We start from the raw sequence: 25,713 nt of genomic DNA on the forward strand, positions 1-25,713 counted from the left end.
CTATTGTTTTTTTATTTTATTGTTATTAAGAATACGGCCAGTAGATGTCACTGTAAGGTTTCTTTATTTTTTTATGTTTTAACATTTTGAAAAAAAACCTTGGGAGGTATTGCCACAGGAGGCAATGCCTCCTGAGTGTCGAGGCGTCCCTGAGCAAGACGCCTCACCCTAACTTGTCCCGACGAGCTGGCTGTTGTATTGCATGGTTGACACCGCCAGTGTGTGAATGCTTGTGTGAATTATAGGCAATAAAGAGGTTTCAGTGGTCAATGGTTAGAAAAGTGCGATATAAAAAGCAGTTTATTTACACCTTAACCACAGCTAGAATCTATCTAGTAAAGATGGACCATAGTTAGGAGGACCCTCCTGGTAAAGATGGAAGAAAAGGCTTTTTAAGAATCAAAACAATATTCTGGGCCTCCCCTAAGGGAAGACCGTGTCAATAGCGTATGGACATCATATACATGCAAGCTTGCACACACACACCCCCCCACACACACACACCCCCCCCCCCCCCCCCACACACACACATACACACACATGAGTTGAAATCAAGTAACTCTTGAATTGATTGAGTGTGCGTGTTAGTTTGAGTGCTTATGTGAATGTGTGTGTGTGTGTGTGTGTGTGTGTGTGTGTGCTAATCCTCCTACACACAGTGGTGCATGAAATACCCATTGGGGAGAAGACATTTAAAGACTGCTCCCACTGCCCTTCTCTCTCTCTCTCTCTCTCTCTCTAACACACACACAAATGACCCTCGAAAAGCGTGAGAGGCAAAAGCAGAAAGAGGAAGTTCAGCTGAGCCAAGTTTATACAAAGTCCTCTGCATCCCTTTGTCATTAGAGAAGTCGCCTATCCACACTGCAGGCCTTTCATGAGAACTGATTAACGCCTGCCGGCCTCACAATCTGTGTTTACACATTAAATATTGCACCCCTATACTGATATACAGTATGTATCTTGATCAATATAGGGGTATGGAAGAATCTGGTTTTGGCTTTGGCTCAAATGTGAATTCAAAGCATATGGAGATAGCTATGAAACGAGAGAATGAGAGCATTTCTCGGTTAAAGAAAGAATACATAAGGTGTGTGATACAACAAAAAATGTAGATATGATAATGAAAAGAAGATTTGAAAGATTTGAGATTTTGAGAAAATTGCTGCATCGGTCAGGAGAATCAAACTCCCTTTCAGCCCAGCTGAGCGTTGCTAAAGTCCAGTCAATGTAAAGAAGTCTGCAGTGAAGTAGCCTTCTACCACAATGCAAAGACAATGCAAATGCTTGGGCTGTAAAGGCATCACTATCATGCTAATGAAACCCATTTCTGCTTCGCCCAAGGGGCCAAAGGGAGGGATGGCAGTCCTTAAAGTCATTCAGTGGCCTCCTCCTCACCTATTCCCAATGATCCCATCCCTCTGACGGCGCAGCCAATCAGCGCGTGTCAGCCACACATGAATGGGAAGTCCCACAGAAAAGGGCTCGAGGAACAAAGAAGCCGCCGGTTTGCGGAGTCGGCTTGTATCCATAAATTGAACTCGTTTTGACTACAAGAATTCCTCCTTGAGTACCGTTTTCCGTGCGAATCACGACGAATCGGACATTTCAACCGACACCCAAGGAAAACTCCAACAGTTTTTCGTTGCCCGAGAAAGAGGAAACTTCGTGCGTCGCGACTCGCGAGGAGAAAACCGGAGGCGAGGCTTCCTCGTTTTCACCTTTTTCTTTTATCCGACAACGTGAGTAAAAAGGTTACATTTACTGACTTGATTCGGGATATCTTAAGATAAAACAAGGCGATTGAATTCCTATTCTCACCGATGGGACGTGTTCGGCATGTAAACATAGGCTAATAACCAACTTTTCTAACCAACTCTCGGCATGTGCCGTTTAAGGTAACGATGGATTCATTTGTTCTAACACCACTGGTAGAGGTAGAGGTAGGTGTGTGTGTGTGTGTGTGTGTGTGTGTGTGTGTGTGTGTGTGTGTGATAGAGACAACCAAGGTGGGCAAACATACAGGTGCGCAAACATGGGCTGATGTCTGGCCACCCCACCCGGAGTTGTCTGGCGTCCAGGTCTGATCCTTCGTCAATGTTTGTTGGTCAGTCTAGGGGCAAAATCGTTATATTTTGTGTAACAAAAAAAATAACGCATCTTGTCTCATATTCTTCCAACATGAGAATGTGGGACGGCAATTAGGAGAGCCAATGGCAGCAGATGAGGACCCTATTTCACCAGATGCCCTTAATTAGTTATTACCATGTCCGGTGTAGGCACAGTATGTCGTATCAATTTCTGCACTACGTATGTACCTCAATGAAATCAAAACTCCCAGATACAGCCAGTAGTCCACGACTGTTCTCTAATGCCGATGGGGCCATCATAGAGCTCTCTTCCCAACATAATCTCCCAACTACTACAACCAGCATCTGGGAGATAACCTTGTGACCTCTGTCATCAGGTGGCCTATGCTCCTCCCCCTGTGTTGCCACCTGGGTGTGTGTGTCATGGTGCTTGTGTGGCCCTGGGCAAACAACAATCAGTTCACAACAAGTGGATGCGAAACAGGGCTGTCCTCGGCACACATCTCCAAATATGTGTACGCTTGAGGTGAAACCCTATGGTAGCAGTTCAGTAAGGGGCCACATGTCTTAACATGACTCCAGAAAACGAAAGATGCCCAGAGTTTTGACTCCCAAAACTTTCTCCTGCCCGTTTTGAGTTCTCGATTTGAGCTTGTAATAAGAATCGAAACCATGGAAGAACTTTCGCTCACTTCCGTGTCACCAAGGCCTTTCTCAAGAGCTGTGGTCTGATCTTATCAAGAATATTTTTATTTTCTTCATATTAAATGACTTTCACAAATTTCACATGTCATTGAAAATCTATACCAAACCAGGACTGCTTGAACATGTTTTATTAATTTTTGTTGCCGGCGACCTTGACCTTGACCTTGACATGAGTAACTTGGGACCTGGGACAAATTCCATCAAGGAGATCGCTCAACACTTTCTTCTTGTGAATGTTGTTCCAACAGTCTTTTTGGAGTCCTTGCTGGGGTTAAAGCATGTGGGACCATTTCTCCTGTTTTGGTCTATATTCAGGAGCATATTCCAGGCTGTGAAAGGCCTAGGATCCACAGGGAGGGATCCTGTGTCTCCCAGCAGCCACCTGCCCTAGGCAACAAAGAGAGTTTGATGCCTTTCAGTTTTTCCCTCGCCAACATGAACGTGCTTTGGTTACATTGTGCTGTTTTATAACTGGCATATGCCCACCCTTTTAATCCTGAAGCACAGTTCTTTTTTAATACCCCATACACATGAGTCTTTGAAAGGGCTTATTGGAGGTTTATTTTATTCTGTTCTTGCCACCAACTTGTAGTCCTGCTTGGCCAGCTTCTATTAACAACTGGTGTGATATTGCATCCAGATAACACGCAAGGTGCAGAAGCGGTGAGCTGGCATTAGAAGTTAGTTTCCACCCACAGAGATTACTGCTACTTAATATTATCACAGTCAACAAAAAGTGCCACTTAAAACGGTCTGAAGCCCTCTTGGGTCATTTTCAGTTTGTTCTTTAATCTTCAATCACTGTGAAGAATCAACTTATATTACGGTTGTTGCAAACATGATTGCTTTCGTTCCATTTGTTCATGTTAATATATAACTTACTATATATTCGTTGATGCAGTTGTACGGCGACTTAAATTGTCTTTGATAGACTACACCCGCAAGTGTATGCCGGGTCCAGGTCCTTCTAGCAGAATGTTTATTATATCATAATCTGAACTGAATACTTGTCTTTTTAATGCAACACATATAAGGTGCCTCTGTCTCATGCTGTCACATACTGATTGGCTGAGCCGATGATCCAGATTTCCCTCCCTTTCCTCCCTCTTAATGTCTCAAGGCAATCACAGTGCAGGCAGTCACACAAGATCTGACTTGAGCGCCCGGAAAAACTGGAACCCAGTGATCCACACGAACGCAGAACAGTGCATTGTGTCAACGGGAATGCATGCTCGCTAAATTCCCTTTGAAGGAGAGGCTCCAGCCCAAGAGGAAATCCTGTGTGTTGCGGTGCTCATTACCCTGGCATCAACTGTCACCAGAATTTCTTGGGAGATTTAGGATGATGGCGGAGTTCCTCCCCGTTCACTACCACCTGTGTCAAGCAGCAATCATACCATCGCCAACGTACAATGTGTGACACATAAGTGCATGATGATGCTGCTTGTGCTTCCCTCGCTCTTCATATTTTCTCTCGCCCACGTCTGGCACTGTCGTTGTCTTTTCTTTCAGTCTCACTCATCAGTAGCCATTTATCTAGCGTCGCCGTAAGGATTTGGCTAAAGTTGGAGACAAGTGAGTAATGAAAAAAAAAGTGCAGCAACACAATGAAGTACAGAAAACAGGGCTCTAGTCTAATGTCATCTTTCTGTTTCATATTTGTGAACAAAACAGGCCACCTTACCATTGAATAAATTTGCTCATGCACACGTTCTCGATCCCTCCCACTGCTGTGTTTGTCGGCCAGCCTTAAGACTTTACTTAGCAGGAGTTGTACATGGAGAAGTTGGTGTACTCCCTCCTACACACCTCACCCGGTCATTCCCCACCCCTCCCTGATGCCAAACAGGCACACACAAACCAAAACACGCCCACGAGGCTGTTCGGCAGTGGAGCGCTGTAGCAAGTGTGCGAGTGGTGCTGAGTCCGGACAATGTGTTAAGGTTGTGAAATCCCATTAAGGGCTCTTTCTGACAGAGCGGGGCCATGCCCGGACGTCAGTGGACGAGCAGGCTGTTTTTGTGGGAAGGCCAACGCTGCCCTTGTGGTTCACACCGTATTGGATTCAAACAACTTGAGAGGAAAAAGAAGTAGCACTCCCCTTAATGCGGCCCTCCCATGTCCGCTTGCTCTTTGACGATTTGTTCAGGGGCTGGGCGATGCTATGGCTTTTATTGACAACACTGATGGAGTAAATTGTGCTCCATCAGGTTTTTCTTTTCTTTAACGCCAACTCATGTTTTTGTTCCACCACTTAATAGGTATCTGGATTTTGAGAACTTGTCAGAACGTGTACACATTCAGGGTGTGGAATCAACTCCTGGTTCACCTCAATAGGGCACGGTGGTGCCGAACCTCAATGTTACGTCTTCAACTAGTAATGGCCTAGAAGTATTTTCACAAACATTTAACAACCCTTTCATCTGCTTTATGTGTTGTTACAGTTAGTGTTGTGAGTGTTTAAATTACATATAATATAATGAGTGTTTGAGGCAGCTAAACTTATCTGCTGTTAGCGGCTGAATTTGCTGAGGGAAACCTTGGAATAGAGGTCAAAATAGACGTGGTCCTGCAACCATCCGCATCTTTAAGCTAATTACTTTCTTGTCGTTTTGGTTGTATTTTCATAGTGCTCGTAGATTCCCAAAATTGGAAGTTATATTTCGCTTACTGGATGGTGTTCTACCCATTCACACTATGTTCAAATTAAATTGCTTGTTCTCTAGGGCCAACACGCACAATATAATTTGTTCAATGTCATTTGGATTTACTGCTGTGGGTGGGTGTGGTCTAAACTTCATTGGTTCTACATCAGTGGCCTGAGTATTGATTGTGCTTGATTCCAATCTTGCTCCATTAAAGAGGGTTCCTAATGTGCTCTCCACATTCCCCTTTCTATCCTGCAGCCATGGCTTTGTGGTATTTATTTTAAACAGAATAGTTAACTGAATACATATGCCTTAGCTGTCTCATGGTGCGATGGAGTGATGCATGAGGAGTGACGCAAGCATATGTGTGTCAGTTCTTTGCGTCGTCTGCAGATGAGGGGGAGGTGGAGCGTAGTGCTGCACGATTAATCGAATCACAATCGTGATATCAGCCTTTGCGATTGTATAACCGCAGAAGGCTGCCATTTAATTAAAAATAAAGAAATAAATAATTGTATGCATTCTCTTATTTAGTTTATTTAGTTGTACTATTGAGAAAACCTAACAAGTTTGCACAGCAGAAATGCCTTTATATTGAAAATAATATATATTTATCTAATTCTGTAAAATATTTTAATTTTGACCGGTACTGTACACATTTTTTAGTTTTTGTATTTTTTATGCTAGTTAAGTTTGTATGAGTTGAGAATAAAATTATCGGTAATCTGTATGCATTTTCCTTGATAACCAAGCAAGTTTACTCATGACACCTTTTGTTTATTATATCGCAATCGCAATATTGTCCACAATTATCGCAATATGATTTTTTCACCAAATTGTGCGGCACTAGTGGAGCGGGAGACAGACTAAGTAAAGGCACCTTCCACCCACACAACACACTATACATCTGCATGCAAGGTGCTCCCTGTATATTGTTCAGCATTGGGCTGCCGTCTGCTTTCAGATGGTAATGGTTCTTCTGATATTGTAAATGGGCAATATTCTACTACTCATCTTTCATGGCCATGTCATGTTTGACACACATCAGAGTAGTGAGACCTAGGAGGTGTCTTCTATCCCTATAGTGAGAGATATCACCTGGTTCAACCACCTGCTATTGCTGTTTGGTTTTAGTACTTGGGTACTCTGTAAAGTGTCTTTGTGCAGAGGAGCCCAGTAGTGTTTTATATGGACGTGTGCGTCGTGTGTTGCCGTGCCCTTCACTTTGCTGTCCCCATAATTGCGATGCCAGAGGCTGCTAGATGCAAACCAACCACTGGTTTCTGCATTGAAATGCATTGAAATGGGACACAAAAAACGATTGAGGGGGATAAGCTCTGGTTGTAGAGGATAAGTGGGACACAGGGACTGAGTGGCTGGGAAGAAGGGCTATTGTGATCAATAACAGAGAGGGGGCCGATGATAGTGCAGAAGCAGGCTGAGATTGGAATTTGCCTCTTAAGTCCCACTCATCCGGCTGCGTCGTTAATTGAGGGTTTCTTAAAATGGCCTGTAACCTAAACCTTTTACGAAATTGCCATTTACTTGAGTTGATATGTACGGTAGTGCCCATTTTATTCATTTATTGTGGGCCCTATAAAGTCAAGTTAGCATTTTGATACCGCTTCATTTCTCCTAATTAGTGTGGTCGTTCATCAATATTTAAGTTGTGCAGACCGAGTCTATTGGTTTGCTATTTTTATCCCAAAATCGGGCCTAGAAGTAGCCATTATGCGTTTAGTCAAATCTGAATAAAGCAAATGCAAATATGTTTTTGAAAGAGTTTCTGAAAGTGTTTTAAGATGGGACATATGTAATTATAATTTGTAAGCCCATGTTGCATATATAACAAAAAAAACATTTTAAATGTTGATGCATGATTGTGGACTATATGGAAGTAATGATATGATCATGCAGTGAATACAGATTTAAAAAAAGAAGAGCAAAACAAGCAGATATATACCATAAAACTTGTTACAAAACAAATGTGGCTGCTCTCTTATAAACAATTAATCAAAAAATAAATCATCAGCGGCATTACAAGGTGAAAATATAGCCTAGACAAGAAAATATATTTAAACTTGCTCCACCCTATGATGACTGACAATGGGGTTGCCAGATTGGCGGTTTTCCTGCATAACGAAAGAATGTGCTCTTGGATGGGTTGGGCTACTGTGGGGATTTTTTCTTTTTTACAAATATTTTAATAAAAACAGGGTTCGTACGGTCATGAAAAACCTGGAAAAGTCATGGAATTTTAAAATGGTTATTTCCAGGCCTGGAAAAGTGCTTGAAAAAAATAAAGTCCCAAAAGTTTTGGAAAAGTCATGGACATTTTTTTTATTCATATTTTCTTGTCGTTCATTTACGCTGAGTTTTAAATCATGAATATGCCTTTAAATGAAATACGCTCAAAGTATAAACAGGCACGCGCTGAAACTAAAACATACGCAACTGAAACGTTTGTTGGCCATAGCAACAGTATCTGAGGGAAGCCAAAATTATTCAAAATGCCAGGGAAGTGTAGGTTCAACAATGCTTAGTTGCGAAATGAGAAATATATGTCATGGGTTTCATCCGACAAAGACCCGGGCCGAGCTAAATGTAGGTTATGTGGTGACAAAACGTTTGACATATCTAACATGGGAGAGGCGGCATTAACGAGCCATGCGAAAGGCGCTAAACACCAGAGCGCTGCTGCTAGCGGAGCAGCACCGGCTTTCTCACCACCACAGCCAGGGCAACTGCCACGGCAAACAGCACGTCTCTCTCTTTGGTCTACTGCGGAGGTAATGTGGGCACTGAAGGTGGCTAATTCGCATTATTCGTTTAAGTCATCTGAAGATGCTAGCCTGCTCTTTCAAAGAATGTTCCCCGATAGCCAGATAGCAACACAGTTTGCTTGTGGCGAAAGCAAATGCTCGTTCCTCTGCTCTTTCGGTCTCGCTCCCCACTTCAGGAGTCTGACGTTGTCCAACGTAATGAAGCAAAGGGCATACGTCATTCTCTTCGACAAAAGCCTGAATAGTTATTTACAGTCCAAACAGATGGATTTACATGTGAGGCTATGTGATGGCGCCGAAGTTGAGACAAAATACATCGTGTTTTATAAAGCTGTTTAAATGTGAAATTGTTTTGGTTGATTAATGGTCAAAGAGTTAGTTGCCAACTGTTCCGTTACATTTTGCACTAGAAAAGGGAAATCAATGTTTGCACTAGCTGGATGCTTCTGCATACTAAAGCTCTTATTGATGTCAGTGCTGTGAATGCAACCAGTATATTTATAAATGTTCATTCTTTAAATCAAACTATTGTCTCTCAATTTTGTGTCATTTAATGTATACAGTATGCCTCCGAATTCCCATTGTTAGTTTTAATACTACATTTTATCACTTTTGCACGTTAACACCGAGATTTCACAAAATGTTTGGTCATGGAAATTTGGTTTAAAGTCATGGAAAAGTCATGGAAAAGTCATGGAAATCCATTGGTCCAAAAGTGTATGAACCCTGTAAAAAGTAATAACTTATTCTTCAATAGCTTTCATGTTATGTGGCCCAGTGTCTCCACATTATTCCAGAAAATAGTACAGTCACACAAGTCTTAATTTTCCTCTCAAAGTGCACCAGATTGATGCATTCTAGGTTAAAAGGTACCAACATTTCTTCCGGGGGAGCATGTTCCCGGACCCCCCTAAGGACTGGGTTCCCTCGACAGTTTCACAAAATTCTGTGGGAATCACTGCTTCAGGGATGACATATTAATAAGCAGGCATACTTATGTATGACTGGATTTATAGGTTTTGATACTTTGCAGTAAATATGTCTCTCCTGCTGACTTTGTCCTGTCAGTGCGGCTCTCCTGAGAAAATAGTGAATACCACTACACCAGTGGAACATAATTGTATGAAGAAAATGCTTTTATTGAAGCTGTTTAGGAAGGAGTAGACGAGGCTGGACAAGGTTGAGGTCGCCGAGCAGTGTTGTATTTTAGCTGCGGTAGTGTCTGCTAATTATAGAGTAAAGTGAACCTGCCAAATTGGGGGTGACAATTTGGAGGTCTAGGGCGGGGACGGGGGTGTGTGTGTGTGTGTGCCCGCCCGCCCGCCCGCCCGCCCGCCCGCCCGCCCTAGTGGCAATTGATTTCACAGCTTTGTTGCATGCTGGCCCGACCGGCCTACCTCTGCTGCATGATCTAATGATCTTCATTCACACTAGCCGGTTTCCCGCCACACGATCGTAACTCTAATTTACCTTAATCTAGGGCCATATAACTGGGTTCTTTATCTTGGTTGATGTTCCCATGTAGCTGGCAGTTGGCCCAACCCTCTGAGTTCAGGGATTTTTTCAGTTCAACTGACAAATTGATCTTGCTGCAGAGCAAGACAGTTCTGTTGCTATAACAGAAGCGCAGTGCTGTAATAAAATACAATTCAGCATTTTTAGAAGGCAGTCAACTGGTTGAGCAAAGCGACCAATAAAATATCAAATTTACAATATGATGGTGCTAATGTACTTGCTTTCTATTTTTACACACAAGGCCCTTTTTTGACATGATGTGATTTAGCTGCCTAGGTGAACTGGCACCATTTGCTTGGGTAACAAGTCATCCAAATAGGCCTTGTGTCTTTTGGGGCATGCATTGGCCTACATCCAGCAGGATTCAGCAATTTTTCAACTTATTTATTTAATGTCGCTTTCTCACTCTGATAATCGGCTGCTACTTTGAGTTTTAACAAAGGAAATATGAAAAATAATGGCCTTCTTAGCCATTTCATTTTGTAACGTAACGACTTGCAACTCGTACGTACCTCAGTTTAGAGGAGTGTGGGAAGAGGTTAAAGTTAACAAACGTAGTTTCTTGTTGACTGCATTTGTGAATTCAGAAGCAATGTATACTATGTAGACCAAGCAACCTGTCCATGTGTGTGTTGTTGAGGGGATCATGGTGACGTAAGGCTTCAGCAATGTTTTTCTGTTTATTAACGTGGCCTCCCGCCCTCTAGTCAGCTGTCTAACACCATGTCTGGAGGGCCATGTGTGCAATTGCTACATTGTATTTCCGTTGCCCCTTTTGCCCTTTCTACTGGAGCTGCATACAGAATTAATAGATGGGAAGGGGAGCGACACCAAGGGCTCTGGCTATACTTTAGTAACACAAAGTAATGATCCCGGGTAGTCCTACTCGGCCAGGACTAATGGAGATCTGACTCTAATGGTCCAAAGGATGTAGAGATTGGGAGGTATAAGTTGTATTGGGGTGAGACGGTGCAAACCGCATTCTACAGCTGATAAAATACACAGCTGATGCTTTTATCCAAAATGAGTTACAATAAGTAAGTCCCCTTCAGACATTCATTTTAGTCATCACTTAAGACGACACATCATTTTTAATCTACACCATTTCAGGATGTGAAAGACTTGCTTACTTGCCACCAGCTTTCCTCACTTTTCGTAGATTAAGGGTATATCAATTCTCCTTCTCTCTGTGACATCTCTGGGTACGATCATTCTTTTGGAATCGACATGGAGAATGACGATGGTAAGGAGGGGAACATCATGGCCATATTTTACAAATGCCAAATATTTGCAAATACCTGTCATTTCTTTTATAAAAACAATGGCAGCCCGATGGCGCTTCATTTTAGTACAAACGCACATGTTTATTTTTGTTAAATGTTTTTAAGCATGTGGGGGCCTTTAATGAAAACACGACCATCAGCAATAAAATGAGCAGGGAGGACACCAAGATGCAAACTGGAGTTTTACAGATCAAACTCTGGTTTTGAAAGTTTGGTGCACTGCACACCATCACGAACACCGCAGCTGAGGTCTGCTTTGAAGGGCTCCCTTCGATAAATTCTTTGACCAGTCAAGGGCCAAGCGGCATGGCGCCCTCCGGGCATGATTTAGTTAAGGTGACCCTCTCCGCCAATCAGTAATGCGACCACTGACCTGAGGCAAAGGCAAACATGTACACCACACACTGACATGCACACAGCCTGAGAAATGTCATATCTCCACACTAAATGGCTGTAATTCCCAAGGCTCACCGGAGAACAATATAAATAGCTGTTAAGGTCATATCTGGGTTTGCTTTATTTTTATCCACACGGCTTACGGCGCCTGCTTATTAACACAGCTCTGAAAAAGTACCAATCTGTACAAATTCAAACTAATTGTCAGCTGTATGCTTTGCTACCACTGGGGCATTGAGTGATCCAAACAGAACAGAACAGCATTATATTTATGCTCATTGGTTTGGCTGGTCACATTTGCTTATCCATTATGATGTACTGGATATGCTGATGGCAGTGCTTTAGCTCTCTGCAGCTCTTTTTTGAAGGGAACATTCCCCCTAACAATATTCTATTCTAAAATCGGTATATTGTTCTTTCTCCAACTATTCCAAGTATTCTATCTGTCTCATTAATGAAATGCCAAAAATGTACAATTCCTCATTCTCAGCCTCCTAGATGGCTATTTTTTCTGTTGAGCTGACCCAGCCCTCTGCTCACTGAGTTCTGACACCAAGCAGCCAAACTGCATTCCCCTGCTACTGATTGGTTCTTTATAGCTGTTGAGGCCTAAGCGAGAGTTCCTGCTGGTGCGTCATGATGCTCAGTGTTGACTTCATGGGCGTGGCACAGAGTTCTGGTTCGTCAACATCTGGATACACAGCATGTGGTTGAAGTCCTCGAAGTCTTCTATCAAGGAAAGGTGAAATCTTTGTCAACTGGCCTTGTGGTGGCTCACTTAGGAGCCCCTTTGTAAAGCTCATTCATTCAGATAGCTATCCTACAGTGAGCCAGAAGATGTTTCAGAGGGGTAAAACAGTACAAATTTACATACATTTCCCTCCATTGGCACATTTCTGTTATGGCTTTGGATCATTACTTTAAACTCCAATGTACACGAATAGACTAGCAATGAATTATGACCTATAACAAGACATGTTTTGAGACTGTATTGATATGGAATTTCCATCATAATTGTATGCAACCAAGGTATATTATTCTTTCAGAAGATAAGCCAACTCTGTTTTGAAGCGTCTGAAGAGGGACTGGAATATTTTATTACATTGGTACATTTGTCAATATGTTCTGCTGTCATGACCACATCTATGGCTTTTGTTGCAGAGAAATCCCCAGCATGCTAATCTTTCCATGTCCCTCATTGCTTGTTAATCAATCAACAACTCCCTTCATCACCCCTCTTTAATTAACCCAAAGTAACCAATTTTTGTTTACCATGTTCTTGTAAACGTGTCTCTTCCCATGGTTCTTTCAGTGTTTCAAAGTTTGTATTTCTACCAAGCTTTGAATAAACACTGTTGTCTGCACTTATACCCCACCCACAGGGTTTGTTCTTACAGCTGCTGTAATGAACAAATCCCCCCTCAGGGATTAATACAGTATTGAACATTTGTTGTGCGTTTTCAAAAAGCCACAACCAGACTGGGGTGTAGACCAAAAAGATGCACTCTTTTCCTAGACATTTTTTAAAGTTGCTTAGGGTGTGTATGTGTCCTTATACAAAGTGTTCACAATGGTGCTTCTTTGTTATCGTCATTTTTGCAGAAATGGCTGTAGAGGAAGAGGTTTTATTTTGTGTTGAACTTTTGTGGTGATTGAGCATTCATTATGCTCGATACAACTCATTATAGTGTTCCACCACATTGCAAATATGGTGGAACTGCATAGTAATTTCAATATATCTTCCATGCTGCTTATACATCTTTTTTGAACATTGACCTATTGACCTATACCTTATATTTTTCTATTTCCTCTCCACAGAAAGTGCGCAGACTGTTCACCCTGTACGACCTATCGCCCCGTGGATTTGGCAGCGATGTGGATTTCTCTGTACACTGGCTTTCAAATGGAATAACAGGTTAGCTCCCAGTCTTCCTGTTAACCCGGCCCATTCACTATTCATTTCAGACTTCAACACTGCCGCCATTGTCTTGTCTTACTTATTATTTGAATGACATTTGTATGGCAGATCACACAGCTTTGTAACCCAGTAGGGACTACAAGAGGAGTAGGATTGTACTGGTCTGCTTTTTCATCCTCACAAATGACATGAAATGATAATGCTAGAATGGGGAAACACTTGATAGTTGGGGACTTGCTGACGTCATCAGGAGGCCTTGTTCGACGATTGTAAAAACTCAGGTTCTGGATGAAACGTGAGCTTATTTGTTTGGCCTTGCCTGCAGGTACAGGAAAATAGATACACGGGTTGCTGCTGATTATTTAAACTAGGCTCAAACCCCAATATGAGCCTGTGGGCTTGCAGAGACCCGGTTGGGATTTCATACAACGGGTCACTCATTTTTTTACGAACCCCGTCGTAAGATATGGAAATCTGATGCGTTGCTCGGTAGTTGTGAAAGAATGAAGAGGATATTGAGGGTAACGACCAACTGCCACAGTGTGCAAAGCAGGCGTACAAACATTTTACATTGATATCTGCTCTCTTCACTTCCTGTTGCAAAACTGTTTTCTGTGTGGTACTTTTGTGAAGTCCTAGAATTGCAATAGAATGAACGGTAGGGGACTTAATTTAAACTTATTTATTTTTGATTGCCTACTTCTAGCAACTCTGATTGACTTGCTAGGCCGTTGCCCGTGGTTTACCTTGCAGAAACGTCCTCTGATCCATGTAAGGAAGCCCCAGAGAGCCCTGTTGCAGGGCCGTAGCACCAAGTCCTGGGCCCCTATACTATAGGTACTAATGGGCCCCCCTGCGCTAAGTTGTTGACGGGGGGGGGGGGGGGGGGACGTGGCCCTGTTGCATTTCCATTTGACCTACTCAGCTAAAATATTACAGCGTTATATTACCGTGTTGCTGAATGAAGGAGTATGGAAGCCATGCGAACACAAACATTCTCTCTGCATGCAAGAAAAAAGTTAGTTCCTTTGTCAAGGAGGTGAGGTTTCCCTTTCGTATTTGTAGTATCCAGTGTATCCTGTCCAAGTATAAAAAAATCAATGCATGGGTACTTCAGTGACCAAAATGAAGACGGACCTTACTCTGCTTTTGTATGAAGGCTTGAATGGTCTCTGTCTTTATAATGGTTCTTATTGTTATCCTCGGTGTAATCACTTCAGTGTGCAATGTGGCCACTGCTGTCATGGAATGAAAGGGTGAGAGTTCTGTTGCATTCTTATAAGAACGTCACGCAGATGTGAGTCAGATCAGAACTAGTCGACTCAATCGCCTGCCAATATTCCATACTCCCTTAAATTCAACAGGGAGACACTTGGTGACTAGGCCTACCAGATGCCGTGAGGAGGATATAAAATCATACACCATGAACGCAAGCACACTGGAATTTGCATTGGATGTTTAACTAATCCCACATCACTTTATCTGCCATAGTTGTTTACCACCAGCACTGGGACAAGACTCGGAGTCTGTCATTGCATTACAAATAGTGGCAGTCACGGTTCGGTTCATACCTCGGTTCAGACAACACGATTCGGTACAATGAAGGGAAAAGAAAAAGCAAAAATGCAGAAGGCAATTCTTTTTATTTTGCATGTCTCACGTTGTACCAACTACTGTCATACAGTCTCTCCCCTGAGCTAGCTGCAACAGCCTGAAATGTGTAATTTAAGATGTAAACAATAAGTACCCCGCATCATCTCCAGACTCCAGCCATAACTTGTACAAAACAACAAAATTTAAAACTGAAAATGCACCCTGTCTTACTTATGAAAGTGCAAAGTACACAGAATTAAAATGGAGCATTTTCACTTAGGGCTGGGTATCGTGGCCAATTTCCTAAATCGATTCAATTTCGATTCATATGGTTCTGAATCGATTAATCACGATTCGATTAGATTCCATCTGCTCTTAAATAATGAATAATCTGATATTAAACTACAGGTTTTAAGTGCAAACTTGTAAATTGGACTGTTTAAACTTGAGCTGTAAACAAAACTATATCAAGTCTCAAAAGTGCAATTTTCAAATTAGAAAGGAAGTGAAAGTGTACCATACATTCCAAGTGTACCATACATATCATCCATCCATTTTCTTCAATAAACGAAGGTTTCGCCGTTGTCCAGAAATACCTCGCGGATAATGTGTTTGTTATTATCACCCTGTCGCACAGAAGTGCGATTTTGTTGACCAATCAATGGATGGCGCGTGTAGCTCGAACTTGCCGGCACCCTTTCAGGCATCTCAGTACACCAACGGAGGAGTACTGCGAGATGAGTACGGCTCAATACGGCTCAGTTCAGATCACACCCACTTTTGGCGGAGGAAACGCCAAAAGTGGGCGGGGGTTGCAGTTTAGTTGTCCCTGAAGAACTCGCGTACCTAACATTAGTTCCGCATCATTGATTAATTCACACGCCAGTTTTATTTAATTTTATACTGTGTATTCTCCGTGTAAATCCATGCACCGAACCGTGACGTCCGTACCGATTTAGTTCAATACGAATACATGTATCGTTACACCCCTAGTACCTTGGGACCAATAATATGGTGTTGGACCAGCAGTATTTGCAAAAGAATGAGGCAGGATTTCTACAAATAAACCATGGCAATCATTCATTCAAAGTATACAGTTCCCCCCCCAATGGTAAATTTGCAAAACGAATGCATGCGGATTGGGGAGAGGCACGCACGCACGCACATCTTTTCCAATGTAAATAGGCAACGTCTGGCTTTGAACTGGGCTCTGGCTGCTACCTCGATGAGGTGGTAGGCACGTTTGGCCCCTGTGTAAATAAAGATGTGGAGGCGGCACAAAAGCCATCGGCCTGTGAGCACGACTGTCTATGGGGAAGGAAGTCGTTTGGACAAATGGTCTCTCCACAGCCGAGCCCAGTCCCACGCCATCTCTTCAGTCTGCTCAGACCCTTTGATCCCCACTTGTGTGAACGAAAAGCCCAGCTAGGCTTGGGCGGCATCTACTTTTTCATACCTGGCTGACATTTCACCAGGTAATTTGTAAATAATACAATGATTACTCAACTTTAAGCTGAACTGCTTGTGGTAGAAGATCTTGTAACATGTATGATGTTGCCTAGCCTACAATGCTGCTGCCAACCGTGAAATGTGTAGTTGACAAAAGTCTTGCTGGGTTTAAATACTGGGCCCATCAAATAATGAATAGCTAAGAAATAATCACCCTTCTTCCATACATTCGATCCAAAACTCTGTTGAATTAAAGACGGGAGAGTTTCACCTAGGGAAAGCCAGGTTAAAATGTATTATATAAGGTCTATGGAAGGTCAGTTGAACCTGTAAAGTGTATTGTGTACGGTCCATGGAAAGCCTGTTAAACCTGTATTTTTTTTCTTAATTGTGCCTCCTATGTGCGTTACACTTGAACCGAAGCGCCACTGTTCTTTACTGTTGAAGTAATGGGACTGCTAAAACTGCTATTTAAATATTCCGTCCATTGGGGACATTTTGAGACGTGTCCGGGTTAATTGCATTTTAGGTTGGCTATCAGGGCGGGCTTCAAGGCTACAAGTTTTATAATTTTCGGCCACTAAATGTTGCCGAACAAACCTATTGTCTCAACAAGGATGCAACGGCAAAGACTTTATATTGGACTATTATTTTACATTCGGTCAAAATAAATAACACATAAAAAGATGGATTTATAGATGGATGAAACCATTGATCCAGATGTCGGACATTAAAATATTAAAAAGAGGAGTCTTTATTTTTGACGGTGTGTATACAGTCAGTATATCCTAGTACCGGCCAAGCCTAGGCTCAGCCCGTTCTTTCCTTTTTTTTTTAAAGGGCAAAGGCTCTACAGTTCAGTTACATTTATTTGCAGGAGGTTCAAGCTATGTCGGCGGTATTTGCAATTTTAATTCCATTGCTCTAATTCCCCATTCCCTGCTGTTCAGTTTCTCCCCCCGCCCCCCCCCCCCCCGGGCACACACTGTCGGCCTGCAATCATTCGCTTAAGTGGCTTTTATATATCTACTTCCTGCTGCTGGAGTCAACGACGGCTTCTCTAAATCATTCATTCACTGTTCATCAATCAAATGCCTTCTCTGCTTTCCATGCTAAGTGCAGTGTCCACACACACGCAGGCACGAACACTCTGACCCTCCGCCCCCACCCCCTAAGGTCATTCGGTTTCCAGCTACCCTATGATGCCCTATGAAAACACCAGGCCAGGCCGAAACAAGGCAGGCAGGCATGCGGCAGCTCTCGCTGCGGTGGGTGGGAAGGCTCTCTTGAAGTCTACCTGAATCTATTAGGAATGTGGTGAGTGTGCATTTTGTTTCCATTCAGTGGAAGCTTTAGCCTCGGTTTTTCTGCTGAAGTCGAGATGCAGGGCTTAACACTTGGAGCTTAATGGCGAGACTGTGCACAGCGTAAGGCTCTGGGTAAAGTAGTGAGCGAGGATGGAAGGAGTGAGGAGGCATGCAATAGGAGCTCTTGTCCTCTCCCCGGGGAGAAAGATGAGAGGGGAGTAATCACGCGAAGGGGGATGGCAAGTCGATGGGGGGGAGGTACAATCGAGGCTGAATCTAGAACCTTTTTGTGATCTTATCTTATAGTTGATATAGATGTTATGCCTTCATAAAGACGACTTATCCAAAAATCTCATTGAGTTTTTTTTTTATATATGTATAGATAGGCCGTTGCTATTATATCCAAACAACCTCCATTTTGGAAGCATTGGTGCATTGGAATGGATGTTGTTATGTTAGTAGTATGGGTTTTAGGTCATTGATTCATTTGTAATGGAAGACGTTACTTTTGGTTCCTTGCAATATGGTTTGGTAGCATCGCCAAAAAAAATTCCCATGATGCCCAGTGTTAAACCCTATTGGGTAAATTGAGTGGACTGGAGTAGTAGGAATAAATGTTTATTTTCTACTGCAACAGTATGCTTGTATTGTAGCTTTGTTGTCTCCATTGACCTCTGGTTGATCTTCCTTACTTTCTGCTGAGGGCATTGCAGCTCAGCTCAATTTCACCATGTGGGGATTTGTACACTGCCAGGTCGAAATCCCTCTACAAAAGTTGCAATAATAACAGAAGGCGAGGAATTAGTTTTTGTCGTTGATTTCCTTGTTTTCGCTTTAAGTGAAGAATGGGAACGCAATGACCTGCAACTCTGCACGGCTCTCAGGCAGGTGGTTTTGTGTGTTTAATCTCTCGCCTCGGTTTCCTAATTTCTCTCGCTCTTTACAAGAATGCATGTCTCTGTGGGCGGTTTTTCAAGTCCTTGGGAAAGACGTTCGGATGACTCCTCTGCTCTGCTCTGCCTACTCTTTCCCTTTTCTTCCTCTATTTTCCTCTCCTCTCCATATCTTTCTTCTCACTCTTATCCACCGGCTGCTTGTTATCCTCTGTGCGCTCGGAACCGGATCCGGCCCTATTGTCACGAGCAGGAACTTGCAGACGTGCATATCATCATTAATTTACATAATTACTTTTGTACGCCTACCTCGCCCTGTCCCACGGTGGGCTGGCCTAGTCGCTATTTTTTTCAGGGCCCGAGCTGCAAAGGACAGGAGCCTTTCTGCTCTTCCACCCGGCTGCTGTGTTTGTTGACGCCTGGGTGTGAGAAAGAGGGGCAATGAGAGCCGCCTGGTTGTCTGGACAGTACACACTTTCATGGTAGGGAGTCTTGGTTTTTTCCCCTCCTTATGTCCCTGTCCCACTTGTTGGCTATTCTAGGTGTCTTTCAGCCTGTGTTTTCACTCCCTTCAATCCGTTCAGGCAGCACTGCTGTCATTTGGCCAAAACCGCACCCCTGGAGCCTGTCTGTGTGTGTTTTGCGTGTGCGTGTTTGTCTGAGTGGACACGGTGTCGCAGAGTTGTCTGGTTGATTATTTAGTCCTGAAAGACGTGGTGGTGGTGGTGGTGGTGGTGGAGGTAAAGGTGGAGGGTCATGGCCCCCTTCACCCCCCTATCAGGATGACTAGTCAGTTCCCCTGGTGCACCAGTGTACCAGGGTATATTATGCTTTCCGGCTAGACTATATTCTAGCCAGAAAACCTCATAATTACACACTCAGAGTTTAACTGAGACTCTGCATTAAAAGTCTCATGTGATCATGCAAGTTTGCCTGGGAGTTATGTGCATATGTGTGAATATTCTCATTCTCATTTTGCTGATGGGTTTACCTGATTCATTATTGTAGTATTTTGAAGATCTAGCCATCCACATAATCCATCCTGTTTGATGTCCAAAAAAACATGGCATGGGAACACACCCTGTGTAATCTATGAAAAACATGCCTTCTGTCTCACTCCCCCTCATCCACCAGACAACACAGAGGCAGAGTACTGGCACAGTTCTCTGTGTTACGCACACTGATCAGAGGAAACTGGATGTCCATCCAGCAAATTTAGGCCGTTGCGAACGCACATGGAATCCGACTGCAGCCGATGCTGGAGCCATGTGTATATCTATCAAAATATAGTCATGGGGCATTGGGCGACTCAGCCATTGGCTGAGCTTGTGGACATGGATGCTCATGCCGATGTTGTCGTCAAAGCCCTCTTGTTACCTGTCTGGACATATCTTGGCTTGAGTTTGTTTTGTGTTTGCAAGCATGGCCATGTCTGACATTCGGTGTCTCACAAGTATGCTTTGGATGATGGTCATGCTACACATGACTCCTGTACACATTGTGGCGCACGTTTAAACATAGAACATACACGGTACACATTATACAATGTACAAATAAGACACCTGACCATGTACAGACTCATTAAAAACAAGAGCTTCAAGCAGATGTTGAGTGAAGTGTAATTGAGTACACCCTTTTGCTGAAAACGGGCCCTTCAGAGGGGAGAGGGTAGGGTTCTGGTGGGGTGGATGCTCTGGGTCATTTGAAATGATGTGTGCCTTTTGGGGTCAGAGTTAATATGAGGCAGTTTACGTTGGCTATATATTTAAATAATTTCTGCATCCTTAATCCTTAAAGCGGGGAATCTCTATCGCTCAATCCTAATGTCCGGACTCACAGACTTTGCTGCACGTTCTCACGAAATTATTAAGGCTTTAGGGCTGTCCCAATGTCGAATTCCAAAGGGCGTGAGGGTTTGAGTCCACACTTACCGAGCCCTTTCCGTGAGTCTGCATCAGTGCAGACTTCACTCAAGGGAATTACCCACAGTTCAAAGCGTTGTGAAGTTTACCGCGGAGACCATAGGGAAATCCGGAAATTAGGAAGGTAAACAACAAGACGACTCTACTGTCAGTGTGCGACCAGATGGGAAATTCAGCCTTTTTTTTAGTGAGCCAGGTCATTTGGATCAGCTCACCAACATGTGCCGGCTCTTTTGGCTCCCAAACGGCCCTTCATAATACTAATCATACCTTTTATAATTCAGCCAAATGTAGCCTCTTCTGACTTATGATTAGTATGTGTAGGCCACTAATCACCTAATTCAATACATCCTTTATACCGAGTTATTCAAAAGTAAAAATTAGATTTTCTAATATCAATAAATTGCTGTAACCCATTGTTTTCATTGCATTTACAAAAAAAAAAATTGCTTCTTTGTCATTAACGTTGCCAAGGTAACATGTGCTCTCGTGAAGTGCTGTCCCAATCCCATACCTATCTGAGCCCATGTGGCGTCACGCACTCACTCACTTAGCACCTGAGATAAATTAAACCTGTGAGTCCTTAGTCCTCAAGGCTCACTTTGGGATTGGGCTTATGCATGTCGTTCACATATCTCACGACCGGTCATTTGATCCCCTTCAAAAAGGCTGAATACATATTCAGCCTATACGGATTCCCCTTTTTTCGATTTTTATTTATAACTGAAGGGTGATCCGACCCATTTCCATTGCTACTGTACCTGTCCCCGGATTGTTTTATTCTTCTCTACCTAACATCAGCGTTAATCAGGCATCCAATTAATCAGACCTCTGAGGCCAGGCTGGTCTTTTTACTTGCTGCCCTGTTCATCATCTGACCCTCTTTCTGCATTTTTTTCTATCTGGCTCTCCCTCCTGTTTCTATCATGTTCCATCCAAGCCTACCTGTGCTCCCTTACCTCTCCTTGGCATCTTTCTCACTAGTCCCTCTCTCTTACCTGTCCTTGTGGACCTTTATAGACCCCTTTCCTCTCTGTCCTAGATATGGTAATGGGAAGGTAAGGTGGTTGGTAACTTGACTGAGCTTGACAGCATTGTGTTAATCTATATAGCTTTAAGAGTGTTAGCCGGATCAGTTGTTGACGAATTGTCCAGAGGGTTTCATGGTGCTGGGTAGAAACTACAGGACGATTAGCCTGATTATATCTCAGATTCCCCCACTCTATCGCTGTTCAGCAGAACACACTTTAGTTCTACATACTCCTGTGGTATGGGATATGATTGGCTTTGACGTAGCCACCGACCGGGTTGCAGGTAATTGAAATCTTTATTAATAAACGTGTTCAATATTTGCCACCTGAAATCCTGTAGTGGGGGGAGAACCCGAAGACAGCAGAATACGCTATGTAGGAAGGTCAAATGGTTGAAGACCATGGTCTTTTGCAGGGCCACACTGACTGACACTCGTAACAGAAACCAAAGCACAGGTCTACAAAGGGTAAGTGAGATGGATTTAGAGACTAGGGACTACCAAAATGCACCTACTGTGCATTTTCACGCAATTTCCTGACTTGGTAAATAATTCTTTAATGAATCTTTAGGATGTTGGGAGTGCAAAAGCTAGCACAGCTACCCTAGCATCGCTGCCCACCATGTTTGTTTACGGTATAGTGCCATTTCCGATCGCTAGATTGTGATTTGCAAGAGTTCTGGGTTTGACATTCAGAACTGGGTTGTTCAGGGTTGAATGAACAATGGTTAATTGCTATGTTGACAAAATTGTTGCCTAGAGGGTGGAAGAATGGTATAATCCAGCGGTTCTAAACCTTTTTTGGGCTGTGACCCCATTTTGACATCAAATATTTCTGGCGACCCCAGAGAATTTTTCTTTTCTAGAATTAGTTTTTGAACATGTTTGTTATACTGTGAACAAATACAGAATAGCCAGCATACGTGCACAAATTGACAATTTAATTTTCTCTGATGGCTGTATTCGCAAGGCTGAAAATGAAAAGGCCAACTGCGCAAGCAATCTCTCAAACTACTGCAGCATCAATGGCCACAGTGAGCATTTGAACGAAATTACTTATTTCCCAAAGTTTTTTTTCTTCTGAAAAACAATTGTATACCAATAAAGCTATTCAACTGCAAACAAACAACAAATCCTGGTCATTATTCCTTTGAGAAATACTGAAGAAATTGAATTTTTGCCCACCAGCTATAATGATCAACTGTCCATTTTAGGTTTCCATCAAGCTGCCTTTATATTTAAAACTTGCTGGAAATGTTTGCTGTGAAAAGGATATGAAAAGATATACTGAGGATTCAGTTCAAAACTGCACTGTATTTCAAGCCTTAAAAAAATAACATAAGTATGGCTGTCCATTTTCATGGCTGTATTCACAAGGCTGAAAATGAAAAGGCCTACTGAGCAAGCAATTTCTCAAAGGAAAAAATAAATAAATACTGCAGCATCACCGGCCACAGTGAAAATTTGAATGAAAAGTCACCTCACCACATTTAATGGGATGGCTGAGCCTGCACACCTCGCTGCAGCCTTTCAAAGTCAGGTGCTGTAGCAGACGGAGCGCATCTCATCTCTGACGTCACATCCAGTCGGGAACGGTACTTCGACTTCATACAAACGAGCACTTAATCCAGCTTCACACACGTATGTGTTTTAGAGCACACAGTGAGATCTCTGGGTACCCATCTCTTGCTCCTAACCAGAATTCCTCCGCTGTCACTCGCGAATGTAATCCCTGCTGAGTTCTGTCATAGAAAAGTTTAATCAGCTGTTCAATCAGCTGTTCAAAAGCGGTAGCAGGCAGGTGCACTGCGCCTGCGTCACAGGGAAATGGGTCTCTTACCCAGTCAAACTTTGACACATCAACGTCTCGGAAATGGGTAGCGAGGTGCTCTTCTAGGCGCTTCAGGTGGCTGCACATCTCCTTTGTGGAGCACTTATCGATGCTGTTGTCTTTCAAAAACTGACTCAGCTGGGTAAAGGGGCGATGTTTGCCTTTGAAATGCTTTTTCGCCAGTATGCAAATTTTCCCCCTGAATCCATCAATACGGTCACTCATGTGCATGAGATTTGTGTTTTTCCCCTGCATGCTTTTGTTAAGTTCGTTAAGTTTTCCAAAGATGTCCGTTACATATGCAATGAGGCACATTCTCTGCTGGTCTCACAGAAAGTCGCAAAAATCATTTTTTTTAACATCCATGGAAAACACTAACAGTTTGTTTCTCAGCTTGAAAAAACGCTCCAACACGTTACCTCTCGACAACCACCGTGCCTCCGTGTGAAATAGTAATTTTTCATATTCGGAGCCCATGCCGGTCTGAGTACCAGATGTGTTCGGCTGCCAGATCGGCTCGGGGTCCTGCGCTTACAGATGACATATCGACACTTGACGTATCGACAGAAGCCAACGGACAAAACCCGGAAGGGTTGTTTATAAACGGTGCTCCATCAGTTTTGGTTTTGATTTCATCAGAGCTGCAAACTTGTCGCTTTTCGGCGACAACGCCGTTTTCTTGGTCAATTTGGTCATTCACGTGAATCGTGTAGAACCGGAGAGTTTTGTTTTTTGGGGGGGGGGGGGGGTCCAGAATTGCGAAAAATTATTGGATCGTTCTTATAATTGACATTTCTCTGGGCCAATCGGAATCTCAGCACTTGCTTCAGAATCTTTCTTATAATTGACATTTCTCTGGGCCGGAATCTTGAAGCACACAGCGCCAACTGAGCTCGCCATTGGATGAGACGGTCGCCTACCGCTCATGCGCGCCAAACAACGCAAGAGAGCTTGCGAAACCCTCGTCCAGAGGGGTGTTCCACGAACGGAGGTTTAACAAACACTGAGTTAACGCTGAACTCTAGGTTGATTTACCCTGTGCCGACTAACCCAGAGTTTTCGGTTCCACAGCAGCGGTTATGCATTAGTTCAATCAACTGGGTTGGTTAACACAGGGTTGTGCGTGCCAAACCTAAAAAGACGTGATGTATGGATCATGGAAACCCTGTTCGAAATGGCGAAACGGGCCGCTTATTTCAATGAAATGGAACTTCAGGTTCCCCTGGAGAGCTATGACGAGGAGAAGGACATTATCACAAGAAAAGGGAACGCTAAAGCCTCTGCAACCCGGAGAACCAAAGCCTGGCAGCGGATCGCTGACCGCGTAAATGCGTTAGTTACACCTCAAAAGCATGATCCTTAATATTTGAGCCATGAATATATAAATATCCCAGTTAAGCATTCTTAAAGATCCTACCACATAAACCCTTTCTTCTAAAAAAATATGTACTCCGATGGCTTCCAAGCGGTCAGCGGATCAAATATAGAAATGAAGTATAAAAAACATAAAAACTGGTAAGCTTTAGCCATCATCGTATTGGTATAAATTTAAATTAGCCATTTTTTTAAGCAAATCGTGAATAGGCCGACAGTCGGCAGACTGGATCTGGCCCTCAAATTGTCTTGACCCCGGTGGAGGAGCTGTTAATAAACATAAATTCAGGGCGCCCCTGCATGGAGGTGGTACCTGGAGGTACCTACCTTCTCAGAGAGTCAGGGGCCATACCCCACTGGTTGAATGTAGGTTTTTGTGTTTTCTTGTATTTTAGATTTTTTTTGCCTTCGAAGTAACACATGCAAACCATGTGCTTGCCACAGCGCATACTATTCCAAATGTTTCTTTTTTTGGCAACTGGGTAGAAAACCTAAAAGTGACAATTCATCAACTTCACAGAATAATAATTATTTTTTGTCTCTCAAATAATAAGAGACAAAAAAAAAATGGTGACAGTTGTCAATAAAATATTTTTTATAAGCCTTAAAGATGTTTTGACATTGATTTTTGATAAAGAGTTTTGTTAAGTCACGCTTAGAGTAGTGTCATTTGTATATTACAATAAAAAAAAAATCCCCCCGTGACACTGTCACCTTTTTTCCTGATGAGTGATGAGAGGAGATGAGTTTGCAGGTCTGTTTCATTGAACGGAGTCCGTTCTCTCACAAAGCCAATTTTTTTTCACATGTTAAAGTAAGGATTGGCATTGTTAGTTAGGGTTAGGGTTTAGGGTTAGATTTTATTTGCTCATACAAAACAGAATAAATAAGACAATACATTGATACCACTGAGGAACAGCTCAATTTAAATCCATAAAAAACGGCATGTTTAGATCCCATGGTGAATTGAGGATGA

General features: G+C 42.9%; 1 protein-coding gene across 1 annotated transcript in view; it reads left to right on the forward strand.

Moving 5' to 3' along the window:
• The first annotated feature begins 1,409 nt into the window (after positions 1-1,409).
• LOC115561663 (SPRY domain-containing SOCS box protein 4) overlaps positions 1,410-25,713 on the forward strand; it is a 42,870-nt gene continuing 18,566 nt past the window's right edge. The window contains exons 1-2 of the mRNA XM_030381839.1: positions 1,410-1,742; positions 13,239-13,335. The gene's annotated coding sequence lies outside the window, so the exon portion shown is untranslated. The remainder of the gene's footprint in view (positions 1,743-13,238; positions 13,336-25,713) is intronic.

Source organism: Gadus morhua, chromosome 16, assembly GCF_902167405.1.
Source record: "Gadus morhua chromosome 16, gadMor3.0, whole genome shotgun sequence".
Classification (NCBI taxonomy): domain Eukaryota; kingdom Metazoa; phylum Chordata; class Actinopteri; order Gadiformes; family Gadidae; genus Gadus; species Gadus morhua.